Here is an 18,998-nt window from a genome sequence, read left to right as displayed (position 1 = left end):
GTTTTTTATCGGCCGTCATGAAATAAACATAAGGGATAAACCTGTCGATATTGATCAAAGAAAACATAGGGGGTAACACTGTTGTTTTTCTTTGGTCGTCATGAAAAAAAACATAAGGGATGAAAAAAAACATAACTGTTGTTTTTTATTGGTCGTCATGAAAAAAAACATAAGGGGTAACACTGTTGTTTTTTATTGGTTGTCATGAAAAAAAACGTAAGGGGTAACACTGTTGTTTTTTATTGGTCTTCATGAAAAACAACATAAGGGGTAACACTGTTGCCTTTGTCAAATAAAATGTAAGTCGTTTTTTATTGGTCGTCATGAAAAACAACATTGGGGGTAACACTGTTGTTTTTCTTTGGTCGTCATTAAAAAAAACACAAGGGGTAACACTGTCGTTTATTATTGGTCTTCATGAAAAAAAACATAAGGGGTAACACTGTTGTTTTTTATTGGTCGTCATGAAAAAAAACATAAGGGGTAACACTGTTGTCTTTGTCAAATAAAATATAAGGGGTAACACTGGTTTTTTATCGGCCGTCATGAAATAAACATAAGGGATAAACCTGTCGTTTTAATCAAATGAAACATGAGGGGTAACACTGTCGTTTTTATCAAATGAAACGTAAGCGATAACACTGTTGTTTTTTATCGGTCGTCATGAAAAAAACATAAGGGGTAACACTGTCGTTTTTATCAAATGAAACATGAGGGGTGACACTGTCATTTTTCTTTGGTCGCCATGAAAAAAAACATAAGGGGTAACACTGTTGTTTTTGATTGGTCGTCATGAAAAAAAACACAAGGGGTAACACTGTTGTTTTTTATTGGTCATCATGAAGAAAAACATAAGGGGTAACACTGTTGTCTTTGTCAAATAAAATATAAGGGGTAACACTGTTGTTTTTTATCAGTCGTCATGAAAAAACCATAAGGGGTAACACTGTCATATTTTATTGGTCGTCATAAAAAAAAACATAAGGGAAATAATAGAAAAACACACATACATTTTATTGTCATGTATATTCTCTTTATTGATGATTGATCATTGTGAATTGTCATCGCCCCAGTGGTGCAGTGGAGTGTACTCTGCCTAACCCACTGGCGACTGCGGCTCAATTTCTGTGGGAAACACAATATCTTTAATTTGAAACGTAATGCTATCATGTCTATATGTCATATATAACCACAGACCCAGTATTGTGTTGACTTTTAATCGGTGTCTTGATGGTGCATTGATAAGTTTAGAGGTTAATACTCTAAACAGCTCAGGTTCGGATCCCTGCAAAAACGTCGACAGGGGTACCACTTTCGTCTTTTATTGGTCGTCATCAAAAAAAAACATGAAAAAATAAAAAATTGTCCCTGTGGAAAACACTATCTTTAATTTTTAACGTAATTTACACCGTCATATATAACCTCAGACATACTTAATTTAAAAATCTCAGTGGGAAGTGGAGAGGGCTGTGAGCTTTCCTCCTGGAGACCGTGGTTCAAGTCCGGTTGATGTCTTCTGTTGGAAGACTCTTATCTCTATTTCATGCGAATTATAAAGTCAAGTATAACCTTTGTGATGACTTTATACGGTGTCTTGATGGTGCATGGATAAGTTCGGAGGTTAACACTCTAAACAGCTCAGGTTCGGATCCCCGCAATAACGTTGACAGGGGTACCACTGTTGTTATTTATTGGTCAACATGGAAAAAACATGAGGGGTAACACTGTCGATATTTATCAAATAAAAAATAGGGGGTGACAGAGTTGTTTTTCTTTGGTCGTCATGAACAAAAACATAAGGGGTAACACTGTCGTTTTTATCAAATGAAACATAAGGGGTAACACTGTTGTTTTTTTATTGGTCGTCATGAATAAAAACATAAGGGGTAATACTGTTGTTTTTTATTGGTCGTCATGAAAAAAAACATAAGGGGTAACACTGTTGTCTTTGTCAAATAAAATATAAGGGGTAACACTGTCGTATTTTATTGGTCGTAATGAAAAAAAACATATAAAAATAAATAAATAATTGTCCTTCTCAAATAAAATATAAGGGGTATCACTGTTGTTTTTCATCAGTCATCATGGGAAAAAAACATAAGTGATAACACTGTCGATATTTATCAAATAAAACATAGGGGGTAACACTGTTGTTTTTCTTTGGTCGTCATGAAAAAAAACATAAGGGGTAACACTGTTGTTTTTTATTGATCGTCATGAAAAAAAACATAAGGGGTAACACTGTCGTTTTTTATTGGTCGTCATGAAAAAAAACATAAGGGGTAACACTGTTGTTTTTTATTGGTCGTCATGAAAAAAACCATAATGGTTAACACTGTCGATATTTATCAATTAAAACATAGGGGGTAACACTGTCGTTTTTATCAAATGAAACATGAGGGGTGACACTGTCGTTTTTCTTTGGTCGTCATGAAAAAAACCGACCAAAAAACCACTGTTGTTTTTTATTGGTTGTCAGTGTAAAAGTATTTAACATAAAATCCACAGTGGTGCAAGTGGTAGTGATGCTATGGTAGTAATCAAGGGGTTGTGTCATTGATTCTCTCCACGGTCAGATCGATTGTTGCTCTTTTAGTCAAACTTCGGCCTTGGCAAAACGTGCGTATTTATTCATTCCACCTTCCTGAATTGTGCTCCCTGGTCCCAGGAATACATAGTGCCTATAATATAGAAAGAGGTTGGATTCTATCATATGCTGTACATCAGAGTATATTACAGTTTTTGTTTTTGGTCTGTTGGCTGCAAAACATTCTGAGTTAGCATACATACTTGATGATTGGGCCACTTTACACACACTTTTTATACTATAGATTTTTATAGTCACTGGCCCCCTTTAAATTGTGCATTTATGCTATTACTATAGCCTACTATTATTATTGACACTTTTTTTTTAGAAAATTGTAACCTGTAGGCCTACTTCAATAGAAAAATATTAAAACAATATTAGCAATAAAGAGCTGTAGGTAGCTTTCGCCAGAGAGCATGTCTTTCTGGTACCTCAACTGTTGCAAACGTTAATAACATGCAAATCAACTGATTATATAGACCAGACGTTCTCAATCTGTGGTACGCGTACCACTGGTGGTACGCGAGCGCCCTCTAGTGGTACGCGGAGTATGAACGATTTTTTGAATCAGTTTTTTGAAGTTGAAGCAACCGTTAAAAAAAAAATGTGCATGTACCCATCATATGCAATGATCTTAAACCTGCATTGACTAACTGCTGTGACGACGAGTAGGGGAAGCAAAAATTTAGCAAAATCGTCCTGTGACGAGACGTTGAAGTCTGCCTTCAGAGGCCAGACATTTCTGGACTTTTGGATGCAGCGACGCGGCGAATATCCGGCGCTTTCAGACAAGGCTGTGCGCTTTCTCATTCCACCAGGCTTCTCTTGGTCGCAAATGGTCGCAAATAAGAGCGATGACTACTGTCATGTCATCGCTCTTAATTTATCCCAAAAAACGCAGCTGATCGGACGCATCACACGATTCGGAGGCATGCATCACATTTAAATATTTTAAAAACTGATTCTTATTCTTTTTTTTCAGAAATGCATTCAGAAGAGAAGGGAGACTAGTGTTGCTCACGGGTTGGAATGAAAGGGAGAAAAGGGGACAGAGTTGCCTGCGGAAGCGATGTCTGAGATGCAGAGACTGCTTCACGCTACCAGTGTCAGTTTCGTACGGTGTGGAATGAGAGCTTGTGAAGGCACTATTGCGCAAGTACGCCTGCGTGGTTGCGCAATAGCATACTGCCCGAGAAGGCAGTATCGCTGTCAAATCTGTCCCTGGGAAAAGTAACGTTGCTTGCGCCGAATTGAAAAAGGAAACCGCTATAATGAAATAGCGGTAATATTTCCACATTAATTGATAAAATAACAGGGGATGGGAAGGGGGGATGGCTGTTTCAGAAGGGGGATGATTTTGATAATTTTAATTCCAAAGGGGGATGCCATCCCCCCTCAACTCGAGTGCTGGAAGCAGGTTGGATACTGAACCAAGTCTGAGGCTAAAGCTATCCTCAATCGACCCAGACATCACAACCCTCTCACTAAGTATGATAGGCCTAATTTTCAATATGTGCCTGAGTACATTCTCCTTCAAACCTAAACATAATTTATATTCTGACCTTATGGCACTTACTGCAGTGTTTTCTAATACTGAATACGTTGTTTTTCGATGATACGCTTGTTCTTACTCATGATAGTTCTCTTTGCTGTGCATGATTGCTTATAACAGGATTGTTTGACTCCAGTATTTAAATATTCATGTTCAATTCTTTGAATGTTTTGATGCAGTACAATTTACCTCACATGATTGGTTGACTGCAGTTGTTAAAATTAATATTCAGTGCTGTGAATGCTTTAATGCAGTATACTTGTTAATAACCTCACTAGATTGACTGGTATGTTATATGCCAGATGATATCCCCATTTGCTGGGTAGCATTTTTGAAGCAGTTGTTCAATTGTTAGTATTATCCCGTTGCAAGTGTTTAAACACAATACATGAGTTATAGACAGTTGGTTGCTTCAGTCAAGTAAAGTTATGTGAATAATAAATCGTATTATTAATATTAATGCCTTCTGTGTAAACTCTATGTAGTTATAGGCCTACCCACTTTATTTTAATTCCGGTGGTACTTGGAGAGCCAAATCATTTCTAAGGTGGTACTGCAACCCGGTATCACGCGATTGCGTGCTCATGCGCACGAACGTTAATCTATTGAAGCGTGTTCCAGAGTACGATAGTCCGACTTTTTGCGTGCTACACAGAACGAAATGTAAACCAATGCTTTCTGAATGGGAGTGTTGTCAGACAATGAACGTGCTCCACAAAACGGTACGAGAGAGAGAGAAAGAGAGAGAGGGAGGGACAGAGAGAGAGAGAGAGAGAGCGAGAGAGAGGCTTCAGAAAGGGTGTGCGCAGATAGTGTTGGGCAAAATAACCTGCTGAGTACATCACATGTACATTACAAATATAGCTAACTCCTACCCTAGCCTGATGAGCACATCACATGGCAGGCACATTACAATATAGTCAACTCTTGCTCTAACCCAACGAACACATAACACAAACATGATAATATAGTCAGGTCAAGGCCAGAGCCGAAGGCAAATGTTGGACACTCAGACAATGCACCAGTCATCCTCAAGAACGGGAGTCAGCCACATTAATTATCACACAGGAGACACTTCGAGGAGCTCTCCCCCGTTAGGAGGAACACAAGAGATACACATGCATATACCAGGGCCTGAGAGCCAAGGTCAAGCAAAAACACACAGAACCGCACACACCTCAAACGCACACACCTCATCGAGAGGAGGATACAGCATAAGACTGTATCACACAGGGACTCATGATCTTCTTCTGAAGCAGACCTTCCACGGAGGCGAAGCTCTGGACGAACCATCAGCGCTGATTAGGGACTTAGACATATTCGATCTCTCACGCTTTATGACTCTGTATAACCGTTGCCACTTTACTTAATAAATCCAAGGTCCTCGTGCCGACAGACTTTATTACCTCTCCGTCTCATTTCATCTGGTCCAGTAACTAGACAGACCGTTTTTTCCCCTCAATTTGGTGACCCCGACGTGATTTTTCTTGAATTGAACCGCAACTGGGAAACGAGAGACGGAGAGCGGCACGACCTCGGGACCCCGGAGCACCGGACCGATTCCTGCAGACTCACCTCGCGCGCGCCCAACAAAAGGTAGGCAGAACCTGTTGATAAAATCCAAACTCTGCATAGTTATATAGGAACCACATTAGGAGGTGAGACTGTGAGAGCGGTTCGCTACGGGATATCTCGTGGGGACGAATAGGACTGCATCCCAGCATTTCCCCATAAACCCGATTGACCCTGAACGCGTGACACATCGAATATCGGCTCGTTGCATGGTGAAGGAATACCCACGAGACCATAGGGCCTATAAGAATCGGGCATAGTGATACAAGACTACCGATGGCCAAGTAATGGATGTGTAATAAATACACCTGTGTCTTAAAGAGGGTTAGGGTCCCCACCGGTGTCTTAAGAGGGTTAGGGTCCCCACCGGCGTCTTAAAGGGGTAGTTCGGAATTTTGGACATAGGGCCTGATTCCCAAGTGAGCATTGGTATTCTATATCACTGGAGACAGTTTTCAACACATTTCATACAGTCCTTCTTGTTGCAGAGTTTGCTCGTGCTAGGCTAGCGCAAGTCAACGGGCAATGCTAGCCTGCTATTAAAAACAGTCTTACCCACTCCACAGTACACCCGAGGTAAATCAATTATAACGACAGACTATAAATCTAAATGTCTGTTTATATAATAATGTTAGAAATAAAACCAACCTTGCATTGCATTGCATTTTGAGGGAATTGCGGGGTCTCAGCAGCAGTGTTTATATTCCTGTACGTAGGCTACGGCAGCGGCGGACTGATACCTAGGTTACCTGCCGCTGTCATTGCTACAAACGCAGAGTACAGTGAACGAAGGAATTCTATAAGCGTATTCAATTAACAAGATATGCCCACGTTTGGAGGAGTTTGCGATGCATCTGCTTTTGAAGACGATTATGAGGAATTTGTTGTATCCAACGAACCGTACATGTACGAGCCGGTGTTTTGATGTCCAAGCCAGCAGCAACAAGCCACAGTTGAGTCATTTCTGGATCTCGCACTGGAAATTGGTGGAAACTTTGTGGTGCCCATCTGTACCGTTTATTTCTACAATTTCTAAAAGCACACTGAACCATCATGTTGCCTAGTCGTTCAATTGCGCTTCTGTCCCACGCTTCTCTGTTTACGTTCTTCTGTCTTGATTCGGTTACAAACCTAACCAGCGCATAGTAAAATTCCGCTTCTGCTGAGAAAGTAGTCCCTCGATGATTCATGCGATGCAAGGTTAGTTTTATTTTTAACATTATTCTATCAACACAGACATTTAAATCTATAGTCTGGCGTTATAATTGATTTACCTCGGGTGTACTGTGGAGTGGGTAAGACTGTTTTTAATAGCAGGCTAGCATTGCCCGTTGACTTGCGCTAGCCTAGCACGAGCAAACTCTGCAACTAGAAGGACTGTATGAAATGTGTTGAAAACTGTCTCCAGTGATGTAGAATACCAATGCTCACTTGGGAATCAGGCCCTATGTCCAAAATTCCGAACTACCCCTTTAAGAGGGTTAGAGTCCCCACCGGCGTCTTAAAGAGGGTTAGGGTCTCCACCGGCGTCTTAAAGAGGGTTAGGGTCCCCACCGGTGTCTTAAGAAGGTTAGAGTCCCCTTCTTTGTTTGTGTATTAAATAATTCTATGTGGTAAGAAGGTTAGAGTCCCCACCGGCGTCTTAAAGAGGGTTAGGGTCCCCACCGGTGTCTTAAGAGGGTTAGGGTCCCCACCGGCGTCTTAAGAAGGTTAGAGTCCCCACCAGCGTTTTAAAGAGGGTTAGGGTCCCCACCGGTGTCTTAAGAGGGTTAGGGTCCCCACCGGCGTCTTAAGAGGGTTAGAGTCCCCACCGGCGTCTTAAAGAGGGTTAGGGTCCCCACCGGCGTCTTAAAGAGGGTTAGGGTCCCCACCGGTGTCTTAAGAAGGTTAGAGTCCCCCTCTGTGTTTGTGTATTAAATAATTCTATGTGGTAAGAAGGTTAGAGTCCTTTATCAGGGTTAGAGTCCCTTTGCAGAGGAAACGGTATGCCTGGGGCATGAGTGGCACCCAGAGGAAAAAGGTAAATGAGAATAAGATAAACTAGGCTCGTTGCGTGGTGAAAGAACACCCTCGAGGCCTAACGCCTCGTTTCCACATACGTATGTTTTTCGTGTCCGTGCTTCCGTAAATTTACGGAAGGAGTCGCTAGTGTTTTACGTACGGGCATGAATTTATTTACGGACAAAAGATGTTAGGAGAAATCAGCGGATTGCTTACTCCGGGTAGGAAATGAGTGCCCAAATGAAGGAGTTCAAGTACCTCGGGGTCTTGTTCGCGAGTGAGGGTACTATGGAGCGTGAGATTGGCCGGAGAATCGGAGCAGCGGGGGCGGTATTGCGTTCGCTTTACCGCACCGTTGTGACGAAAAGAGAGCTGAGCCGCAAGGCAAAGCTCTCGATCTACCGGTCGATCTTCGTTCCTATCCTCACCTATGGTCATGAGGGCTGGGTGATGACCGAAAGGACGAGATCGCGGGTACAAGCGGCCGAGATGAGTTTTCTCAGAAGGGTGGCTGGCGTCTCCCTAACTCGGATTAGAGCCGCTGCTCCTTTACTTAGAAAGGAGTCAGCTGAGGTGGTTCGGGTATCTGGTAAGGATGCCCACTGGGCGCCTTCCTTGGGAGGTGTTTCAGGCACGTCCAGTGGGGAGGAGACCTCGGGGAAGACCCAGGACTAGTTGGAGAGATTATATCTCAACACTGGCCTGGGAACGCCTCGGGATCCCCCCGTCAGAGTTGGTCAATGTGGCCCGGGAAAGGGAAGTCTGGGGCCCCCTGCATGAGCTGCTCCCCCCGCGACCCGACCCCGGATAAGCGGATAGGAGACCGGTACTTTGGAACATGAGGATCGACATATACAGAGATAAAAACAAAACCAACAGGCTTGGAAAGAGATCGCTGAGGAGTTTGGCCTGCAAGGTACTTAGCCTACAAGTTTTGTGAAAAACATAAAAACTTTCATACATGCCGTATGAAAGTATACCTCCGTAAAACGACGGCGAAAGTTACATTTTTTGAACGTATATTACGGACATACCAGAAATTTTACGGAGGGGAGGAGTCTCGGAGGAAAAACGGACATTACGGAGAATCACATAGGAATGAATGGACTTTCAGTCGGAGACGGTTGGATCGCATACGAGAATGTACGTATGTGGAAACGAGGCGTAAGGCTCGCCGCCCTTGATAAGTGAATCTGAGGTGCCCGAAGAAGCACAACGATTTCTTGGCCATATATTCATTGCATATGCGGGGACTGACGGACAGACACCTGAACTGACGCAGACTAGGGATAGCAGAGACCTCTCACCCCCACCTTCACGACCAGAGAGTAAGTGCGTGTGTATGGAGTCAAGAACGAGAGTCAGCGTGGGTGGAAGAATAGGAGAGCATGGGTGAAAGAGAGACAGAGAGACAGTGTGTGTGTGCGTGTGAAAGAGAGAAACAGAGTGGCTGTGTGTGTGTAAGTGGCCCAGAGAGAGAGAAAGAAAGAGAGTGAGCGATTCTGTGTGTACGTGCGTGTCAGGAGGCAATGTGCATGTGTGTGTACGTCAGTGTGTACGTGCGTGTCAGCGAGTATGCGTCAACGTGCGTTGGGTGTGTACGTTTGCATGAGAGAAAGCTTGATAGAGGGAAAGAGAGAACCTGTGAGTGAATCAGTGGGTGTGTATGCGTGGTCCGCTCTATCTTTGCCCGTTGAAACGGGTAAAGGTAGGAATAGATAAATCGATAATAATGAATAATGTCTCTCTGCCGTATTGCTTTGGTCTATGGCTTGACCTGCGGAAATAGATAAATTGACAATGATAAATAATATCTCTTTTACTGTGTTTCTTTGAATTACTGCTGGACCAACACAGTCTCACTCCGAGAACGTCAAATACCGACTGTTGGCAAAGGCCCTTTAGCGTCGGTGACTGACGGGAAAGGTACCCTTTTTATTCGCTCGGTGACGGTAAAGGTACCCTTCGGCGTCTTCTGCATACGGAATGGGGGGTGCCTCACTACGTCTCTAATAGACGATGTGAGCATCTTTCCTATTGGATAGTTTTTTAGGATATTCTTCTGTGAAAATGGCGGACATACTTTTTATCCTGGGTGGAAAATATGATATTTTAGAATAGTTACACCATTAAAAGTGTTTATGTAAACTTTTTTAGCGAGAAATGTGCATTTTACTTTCATAATCGTCGTTCGGCGAATGTGAAGGATGTTTGGTTTGATAGATATGACGAAGAATATTTCATCGGGCGATAATGGCCGGCGTACAGGCATCCCGGGCTCACGAAAATAGGTGACACTGTCACGTTATTTAATCTATTGAAACGTGATCAGGTACACGTATTTTCTAAATGTTCGTGTCAAAAAGCACATTTTTCAAACTCATGCATATCAATTGGAAGTATTTGTCGTGATTTGTCACTAAGCACGACTTCCATCTAAGGTTTTGTCCGGGAGCTTTCTCCCTATTGTCCCTTAAGGAGCTCCGTACAGAACATTTATTGTTAAAAATTGTCTGTGATAACTAAGAATATGACAGCTTTTCCAGTCTCACCAATATGCGCACAGATCGCACGGTTTGACACTTTCAAGATGCGTGCAGTAGCCTACATACGCCAAATGACCATTTCGTGTGCATACGATACGCAAAACCCAGCATTAACTACTGTGGAGGGCGGATACGTCCATTTCGCGTGCATATGTGCATATGATACGAAAAACCCAGCATTAACTGAATGGGAGATGCAATATTTTAGGACTAATCCTCAGTCAGTGAATGTGTATGATCTTTATTAATCTTTATTATCTGAATGGGAAATGCAGCTCACGTGTTTCCTGCTTTTGTGTTATTAAACCGTTACTTTATGTAACTTTTAATGATATCATCTTGTTAGAAACACGTACGTTTTCGTGAACACTGGATTACGTCGCATTTCAACATAAAATAGCGTGTTATACACACACACACACACACACACACACACACACACACACACACACACACACACACACACACACACACACACACACACACACACACACACACACACACACACACACACACTGCATTTCGCTGCCAAATAAATAAATACTAAGACAGAATAAAGAATAAATTAATTCATTATCATTCAACTTCAACATGCGTTATTACAGTATAGTGGTGGAGGGATGACGTGTGTTGGCCAACCCGGAAGTGAGCGTCGCCCTGGGTTCCCTTGACAAAAAGCCAACGGGTTTTTCCATTTGATTTTGGATTATTGCAGAAAAATTAGCATCTTTGAAGCACCTCCTCAAAAACTGAAAATAAATAAAAATAACTGTGCTCCAAAGAAAGAAATGTAAACCAATGCATTCCGAATGGGAGTGTTTCTCCGATTTTTCCATGCTACACAGAACGAAATGTAAACCCATGCAAATAAAGACTTCATGGTCATAATCATTTAAATATCATTAATCTCCTGAGGGTGGTATTCTATTTTTTTCAACGGGGCTGAATCCAGTCACTTGACCGTCATGGTTGCTATGGTGGTTGCTATCCACCAGCCCCTCTAATCCTTACGTGGCTCTAAAAACCACGCGGCAAATGAGCTGCCGTAATTTGTGTTGTTGTTGTCGTAAACTAGTGTCCGATGGTTAAAAAATAGACGGATATTCCAAGGTATCCTTAAAAGGCAGCTTGGATGTTTTTATTTTCTGCAGTTTAGACTTCTTCTATAACCTATTTTTGAAAGCAAAACACCAAGCTCATTGATTTAACGAGGCAGGGTTATTTGAAACAATTTATTAAATAAATATTTATGAGAGGTCATTCCTTCTCCTGAGTTTTCTTCCTATTTATGTCTAGTGTACAACCCTACTGTCCACAAGCATCACCCCCCCCCCCTCCCCATATGGATTTGGAGAATTGTTGCCACGTCCCAGTGGTGGAGGTATCATATATATGAAAGAGGGCATTCAATTATACTACAGTGATCAATTAGGAGGCCGAAGCCCTAAAGGAAGTGATGCAATAGGTGACTGGGTCGACGACATTTAAGTAAGCTTTACTTTGAGGTCTCTTATATATCAAAGGGGGTCTCAAAGGACGCATACGCTTCAACCTGTGGCTCCGGTCCTACAGGAAATGACTCAGCAAGTGCTCCATCTCGTTGCACCTGCACCCAGCGGCTCGCTTGCAAGATTTTGGCCTGAAGTTATTCCCAGACCTACACCGTAGCCATCCAACCTGCATATCTGAGAATCAGGCCTCTCTTTAATAATGACAAAATGTATGAGAGAAATACACATTAACTTTTGACTCATAAGCGGCGTGGTGCCGGCTCCTTTTGACCTTTTGACCCCAGACTTCTGGGGGAATAGCTGAATCAATTCATTAGTCAATCAAAAGCATGTAAAGAGGGAGAACAAGGTGTCCTTCAACATCTACGCTTCCAGGCGATTGCAACGGTGCCACACATGAGCATATTCGAACATGTTTAATGGTAGTAATTAGCTGTCGAAATTGGAGGCCTTAATCAATAATGAGCAGCTATTGATTTGCTTCCCGATAGAAATTTGTGACAAATGACATGTTATTTAGCCTCTACACGTTGAGTTGAGTCCAATGACACCAAGCATGACACTCTAGAAAATGGTAACATGTATTTTACATGGTACACCTAGGTCTAGGACATGATCTCGGTGTAGCAAGAGGGCGAGCTTGATCTCATTGGACTCAGCTTAACGTGTAGATGCTAAATAACATGTAATTTGTCAAAAATCTCCATCGGGAAGCAAATCTATAGCTGGTCATTATTGATAAAGGCCTCCAAAATCGACAGCTAATTACTACCCCGAAACATATTCAAATATGATCATGTGTGGCACTGTTGCAATCGCCTCGAAACGTAGATGTCAAAGGACACCTTGTTTGCCCCGTTACGTAACCGGGAAGATATTTTCATACTTCTAATGAATTGATTCATATTTTAAGGTTCTCGGAGTGAGACTTTAAGCGGCTGCAGCAGAAGTGTTGAGACGAAAGATGATATCAAGACATTTATAGAACATTCACATTCACATTATGATTCTTCGTCATAACATCCGACCAAACATCCTTTACAGTCACCAAGCGAGGATTATGAAAGTCCAGGCCCCCCCTTCCGGCACTCAAGGTCCGACTGGGCCAAGTTTAGGGCAGGAAGGGCCCCCCATACCGGCCCTCGGGGTCCGACCGGGCCAAGTTTCGGTGTGGGGATCCCAGTTAGGCCTTAGAATAAGGTATTCAAATTTCAGGGCGGTAGGACCTTCCTATCTCAAAAACTGTTTTTCCACCACATTCTGAACCATTAGGTCTTGCAGGTAACACATCTGAGGGGCTTTGTCCTTTAGGCCGAAGCCCTAAAGGAAGTGATGCAATAGGTGACTGGGTCGACAACATTTAATTATGCTTTACTTTGAGGTCTCTTATATATATCAAAGGGGGTCTCAAAGGACGCATACGCATCAACCTGTGGCTCCAGCCCTACAGGAAATGACTCAGCAAGTGCTCCATCTCGTTGCACCTGCACCCAGCGGCTCGCTTGCAAGATTTTGGCCTGAAGTTCTTCCCAGACCTACACCCTAGCCATCCAACACGCATATCTTAGAATCAGGCTTCTCTTTAATAATGACGAAAAGCTATTAGAGAAATACACATTCACTTTTTGTTATCTCATAAGCGGCGTGGTGCCGGCTCCTTTTGACCTTTTGACCCCAGACTTCAAAAACGTGGCCACAGGCCAGCTGTGACTACACACCTTAAGCCACAAATGTACACCTCCATCCCACAAAAAATGGGGACTAGAAACTAACCTCTGTCTTATGTTTATTTACCGTACTGTAGGAGGTCACGCCCCTTTTCCGGCCTTTTCGAGATAGCTAGGGATGCTAAAATGTTTACACACATTTCCCGGGGCCCCGAGAACGACATATCCGAGATTTGGAGTTCTAGCCCTTAGAGAAAAAAAGTTTTCCCAAATGGACTGTAATTTGGACAAAGCCCCTCAGATGTGTTACCTGCAAGACCTAATGGTTCAGAATGTGGTGGAAAAACAGTTTTTGAGATAGGAAGGTCCTACCGCCCTGAAATTTGAATACCTTATTCTAAGGCCTAACTGGGATCCCCACACCGAAACTTGGCCCGGTCGGACCCCGAGGGCCGGTATGGGGGGCCCTTCCTGCCCTAAACTTGGCCCAGTCGGACCTTGAGTGCCGGAAGGGGGGGCCTGGACTTTCATAATCCTCGCTTGGTGACTGTAAAGGATGTTTGGTCGGATGTTATGACGAAGAATCATAATGTGAATGTGAATATTCTATAAATGTCTTGATATCATCTTTCGTCTCAACACTTCTGCTGCAGCCGCTTAAAGTCTCACTCCGAGAACCTTAATATGAATCAATTCATTAGAAGTATGAAAATATCTTCCCGGTTACGTAACGGGGCAAACAAGGTGTCCTTTGACATCTACGTTTCGAGGCGATTGCAACAGTGCCACACATGATCATATTTGAATATGTTTCGGGGTAGTAATTAGCTGTCGATTTTGGAGGCCTTTATCAATAATGACCAGCTATAGATTTGCTTCCCGATGGAGATTTTTGACAAATTACATGTTATTTAGCATCTACACGTTAAGCTGAGTCCAATGAGATCAAGCTCGCCCTCTTGCTACACCGAGATCATGTCCTAGACCTAGGTGTACCATGTAAAATACATGTTACCATTTTCTAGAGTGTCATGCTTGGTGTCATTGGACTCAACTCAACGTGTAGAGGCTAAATAACATGTCATTTGTCACAAATTTCTATCGGGAAGCAAATCAATAGCTGCTCATTATTGATTAAGGCCTCCAATTTCGACAGCTAATTACTACCATTAAACATGTTCGAATATGCTCATGTGTGGCACCGTTGCAATCGCCTGGAAGCGTAGATGTTGAAGGACACCTTGTTCTCCCTCTTTACATGCTTTTGATTGACTAATGAATTGATTCAGCTATTCCCCCAGAAGTCTGGGGTCAAAAGGTCAAAAGGAGCCGGCACCACGCCGCTTATGAGTCAAAAGTTAATGTGTATTTCTCTCATACATTTTGTCATTATTAAAGAGAGGCCTGATTCTCAGATATGCAGGTTGGATGGCTACGGTGTAGGTCTGGGAATAACTTCAGGCCAAAATCTTGCAAGCGAGCCGCTGGGTGCAGGTGCAACGAGATGGAGCACTTGCTGAGTCATTTCCTGTAGGACCGGAGCCACAGGTTGAAGCGTATGCGTCCTTTGAGACCCCCTTTGATATATAAGAGACCTCAAAGTAAAGCTTACTTAAATGTCGTCGACCCAGTCACCTATTGCATCACTTCCTTTAGGGCTTCGGCCTCCTAATTGATCACTGTAGTATAATTGAATGCCCTCTTTCATATATATGATACCTCCACCACTGGGACGTGGCAACAATTCTCCAAATCCATATGGGGAGGGGGGGGGGGTGATGCTTGTGGACAGTAGGGTTGTACACTAGACATAAATAGGAAGAAAACTCAGGAGAAGGAATGACCTCTCATAAATATTTATTTAATAAATTGTTTCAAATAACCCTGCCTCGTTAAATCAATGAGCTTGGTGTTTTGCTTTAAAAAATAGGTTATAGAAGAAGTCTAAACTGCAGAAAATAAAAACATCCAAGCTGCCTTTTAAGGATACCTTGGAATATCCGTCTATTTTTTAACCATCGGACACTAGTTTACGACAACAACAACACAAATTACGGCAGCTCATTTGCCGCGTGGTTTTTAGAGCCACGTAAGGATTAGAGGGGCTGGTGGATAGCAACCACCATAGCAACCATGACGGTCAAGTGACTGGATTCAGCCCCGTTGAAAAAAATAGAATACCACCCTCAGGAGATTAATGATATTTAAATGATTATGACCATGAAGTCTTTATTTGCATGGGTTTACATTTCGTTCTGTGTAGCATGGAAAAATCGGAGAAACACTCCCATTCGGAATGCATTGGTTTACATTTCTTTCTTTGGAGCACAGTTATTTTAATTTATTTTCAGTTTTTGAGGAGGTGCTTCAAAGATGCTAATTTTTCTGCAATAATCCAAAATCAAATGGAAAAACCCGTTGGCTTTTTGTCAAGGGAACCCAGGGCGACGCTCACTTCCGGGTTGGCCAACACACGTCATCCCTCCACCACTATACTGTAATAACGCATGTTGAAGTTGAATGATAATGAATTAATTTATTCTTTATTCTGCCTTAGTATTTATTTATTTGGCAGCGAAATGCAGTGTGTGTGTGTGTGTGTGTGTGTGTGTGTGTGTGTGTGTGTGTGTGTGTGTGTGTGTGTGTATAACACGCTATTTTATGTTGAAATGCGACGTAATCCAGTGTTCACGAAAACGTACGTGTTTCTAACAAGATGATATCATTAAAAGTTACATAAAGTAACGGTTTAATAACACAAAAGCAGGAAACACGTGAGCTGCATTTCCCATTCAGATAATAAAGATTAATAAAGATCATACACATTCACTGACTGAGGATTATTCAAGGGAAAAGTACATTTCTCGCTAGAAATGTCATTAGAAACACGTTAAATGGTGAATCTGTCCTAAAATATTGCATCTCCCATTCAGTTAATGCTGGGTTTTTCGTATCATATGCACATATGCACGCGAAATGGACGTATCCGCCCTCCACAGTAGTTAATGCTGGGTTTTGCGTATCGTATGCACACGAAATGGTCATTTGGCGTATGTAGGCTACTGCACGCATCTTGAAAGTGTCAAACCGTGCGATCTGTGCGCATATTGGTGAGACTGGAAAAGCTGTCATATTCTTAGTTATCACAGACAATTTTTAACAATAAATGTTCTGTACGGAGCTCCTTAAGGGACAATAGGGAGAAAGCTCCCGGACAAAACCTTAGATGGAAGTCGTGCTTAGTGACAAATCACGACAAATACTTCCAATTGATATGCATGAGTTTGAAAAATGTGCTTTTTGACACGAACATTTAGAAAATACGTGTACCTGATCACGTTTCAATAGATTAAATAACGTGACAGTGTCACCTATTTTCGTGAGCCCGGGATGCCTGTACGCCGGCCATTATCGCCCGATGAAATATTCTTCGTCATATCTATCAAACCAAACATCCTTCACATTCGCCGAACGACGATTATGAAAGTAAAATGCACATTTCTCGCTAAAAATGTTTACATAAACACTTTTAATGGTGTAACTATTCTAAAATATCATATTTTCCACCCAGGATAAAAAGTATGTCCGCCATTTTCACAGAAGAATATCCTAAAAAACTATCCAATAGGAAAGATGCTCACATCGTCTATTAGAGACGTAGTGAGGCACCCCCCATTCCGTATGCAGAAGACGCCGAAGGGTACCTTTACCGTCACCGAGCGAATAAAAAGGGTACCTTTCCCGTCAGTCACCGACGCTAAAGGGCCTTTGCCAACAGTCGGTATTTGACGTTCTCGGAGTGAGACTGTGTTGGCTGGACCTGTTGCGATAGATAAACTAACGATACTAAACAATATCTCTTTGCCGCGTTGGTTGACGGTTTAGTCTGTTGAAGCAGATTAATCAATAAGGATGGATAACGACTATTGGCTATGAGGAATATCTGGATGTATTGAATAACGTCTCTAGGCCCTGTTGTTGTTTTTTGCCCCCCCCCTGTTTTTTCCTCCTTTTTTCTCGTTCTCCTCCTCCAGGAGTGACAAGAGTTACCCCCTAGTCTCTCATCCGCCCTCGTGTGTTAGACAGGCCCCACAGAGTTATAGCATCACGGCCGCCATTTTTTGAGTTCTCTCACTCAGTCCCAAGCCACACCTCCCCCTCCGCCAAATTTGGGCCTTCCTTGAACCCTACCCTTCCCCAACTACACCGCCCCCTGCTGGACCACTCCAACCCTACCCTTCCCCAACTACACCGCCCCCTGCTGGACCACTCCAACCCTACCCTTCCCCAACTACACCGCCCCCTGCTGGACCACTCCAACCACTCCCTTCCCCAACTACACCGCCCCCTGCTGGACCACTCCAACCCTACCCTTCCCCAACTACACCGCCCCCTACTGGACCACTCCAACCCTACCCTTCCCCAACTGCACCGCCCCCTACTGGACCACTCCAATTTATTAAAAGTGATCTTATAATTTAGAAAAAACAATCGGCAATATTTTAAAATAAATAAGCAAAATAAAATAAGAAAGGATGTGTGTGTGAGCCTGCCGAGGTGGGGGAGAATCCTCTCCTACTCAGAGTGATGGAGTACACAAGGGGATACACAAGCACACTTCAGATAAAACAATATGGTTAATTAGTAAATAGAAACAATGTATCAATTCAGTGTTGAATAAACTAGTTAAGATCAACATAGAGGGTTTGGGTTTGGTATAGTAGTGAATCAAAATATGGAAAACACTAAATGCAAGCAATAGGTAGAATAAAAGGTTTAATTAGGTCGTCCAATTTAAATAGATAGTGAAGGGCAATCGGGTAGGATTATGATAAGAATTGTGATTTTGAGTAACAGTTAAGACAGAAGTGAGTCGCCCAATACTGAACATGCAAGTTTGAATATTGTGACTTTTGTTTTCTTTCACATCTCCCTAGTAAAGGACAATAGGTGGATTGACGCCACATCTGCTGGGAAGGAGTCATACATGCTATGTTGTCAAATTGGATTCGGAAGTAGTGGGTTTACCTTCAAATGCCACTAATGCTGCTGCAACACTTTAATAATTTTAACTCTGATAAATTATCTTTTGTTTTATAGTTGCCCTGATGTGTATTCATTACGCACACATATGGCTGCATAAGGCAGATGCGGCTGAAGACTCTGTCTCCATCCCTCCACCTTGCGATCTATACCACCATATAGGTGGGGATTGATCGTATCCCAGGTACGGCATCCTGCAATAAGCCAGTATGGAAGGCTGGTTAGCCAACGACGGGTAAGATCCCACCTTGAAGCCCGGGACGACCTGAGGCAGGCACAGTCACGATTACTTGGCAGAGTCGCTGTGGGCACTGGCTCACTTGATCATGAAGTGACGAGCTGCAACAATCATGGGAAGTGCCGGGTGGGGTGTAGGGTGGAGGAGGAACAGGAGTCAGATATGTCAGCTCTGGCAGCAGAGGTGGTTTTGGAACAGGGCATGTCGCGTTTTATTTTATTTTATTTGACCTTTGTGGTATGGAAGCCCACTAACGCATGTACGTTTTTTGGTTTAGTGCA

Source organism: Gadus chalcogrammus, chromosome 1, assembly GCF_026213295.1.
Source record: "Gadus chalcogrammus isolate NIFS_2021 chromosome 1, NIFS_Gcha_1.0, whole genome shotgun sequence".
NCBI lineage: Eukaryota > Metazoa > Chordata > Actinopteri > Gadiformes > Gadidae > Gadus > Gadus chalcogrammus.
The sequence above is the reverse complement of the archived record's forward strand: the minus strand, read 5'-3'. Positions refer to the sequence as shown.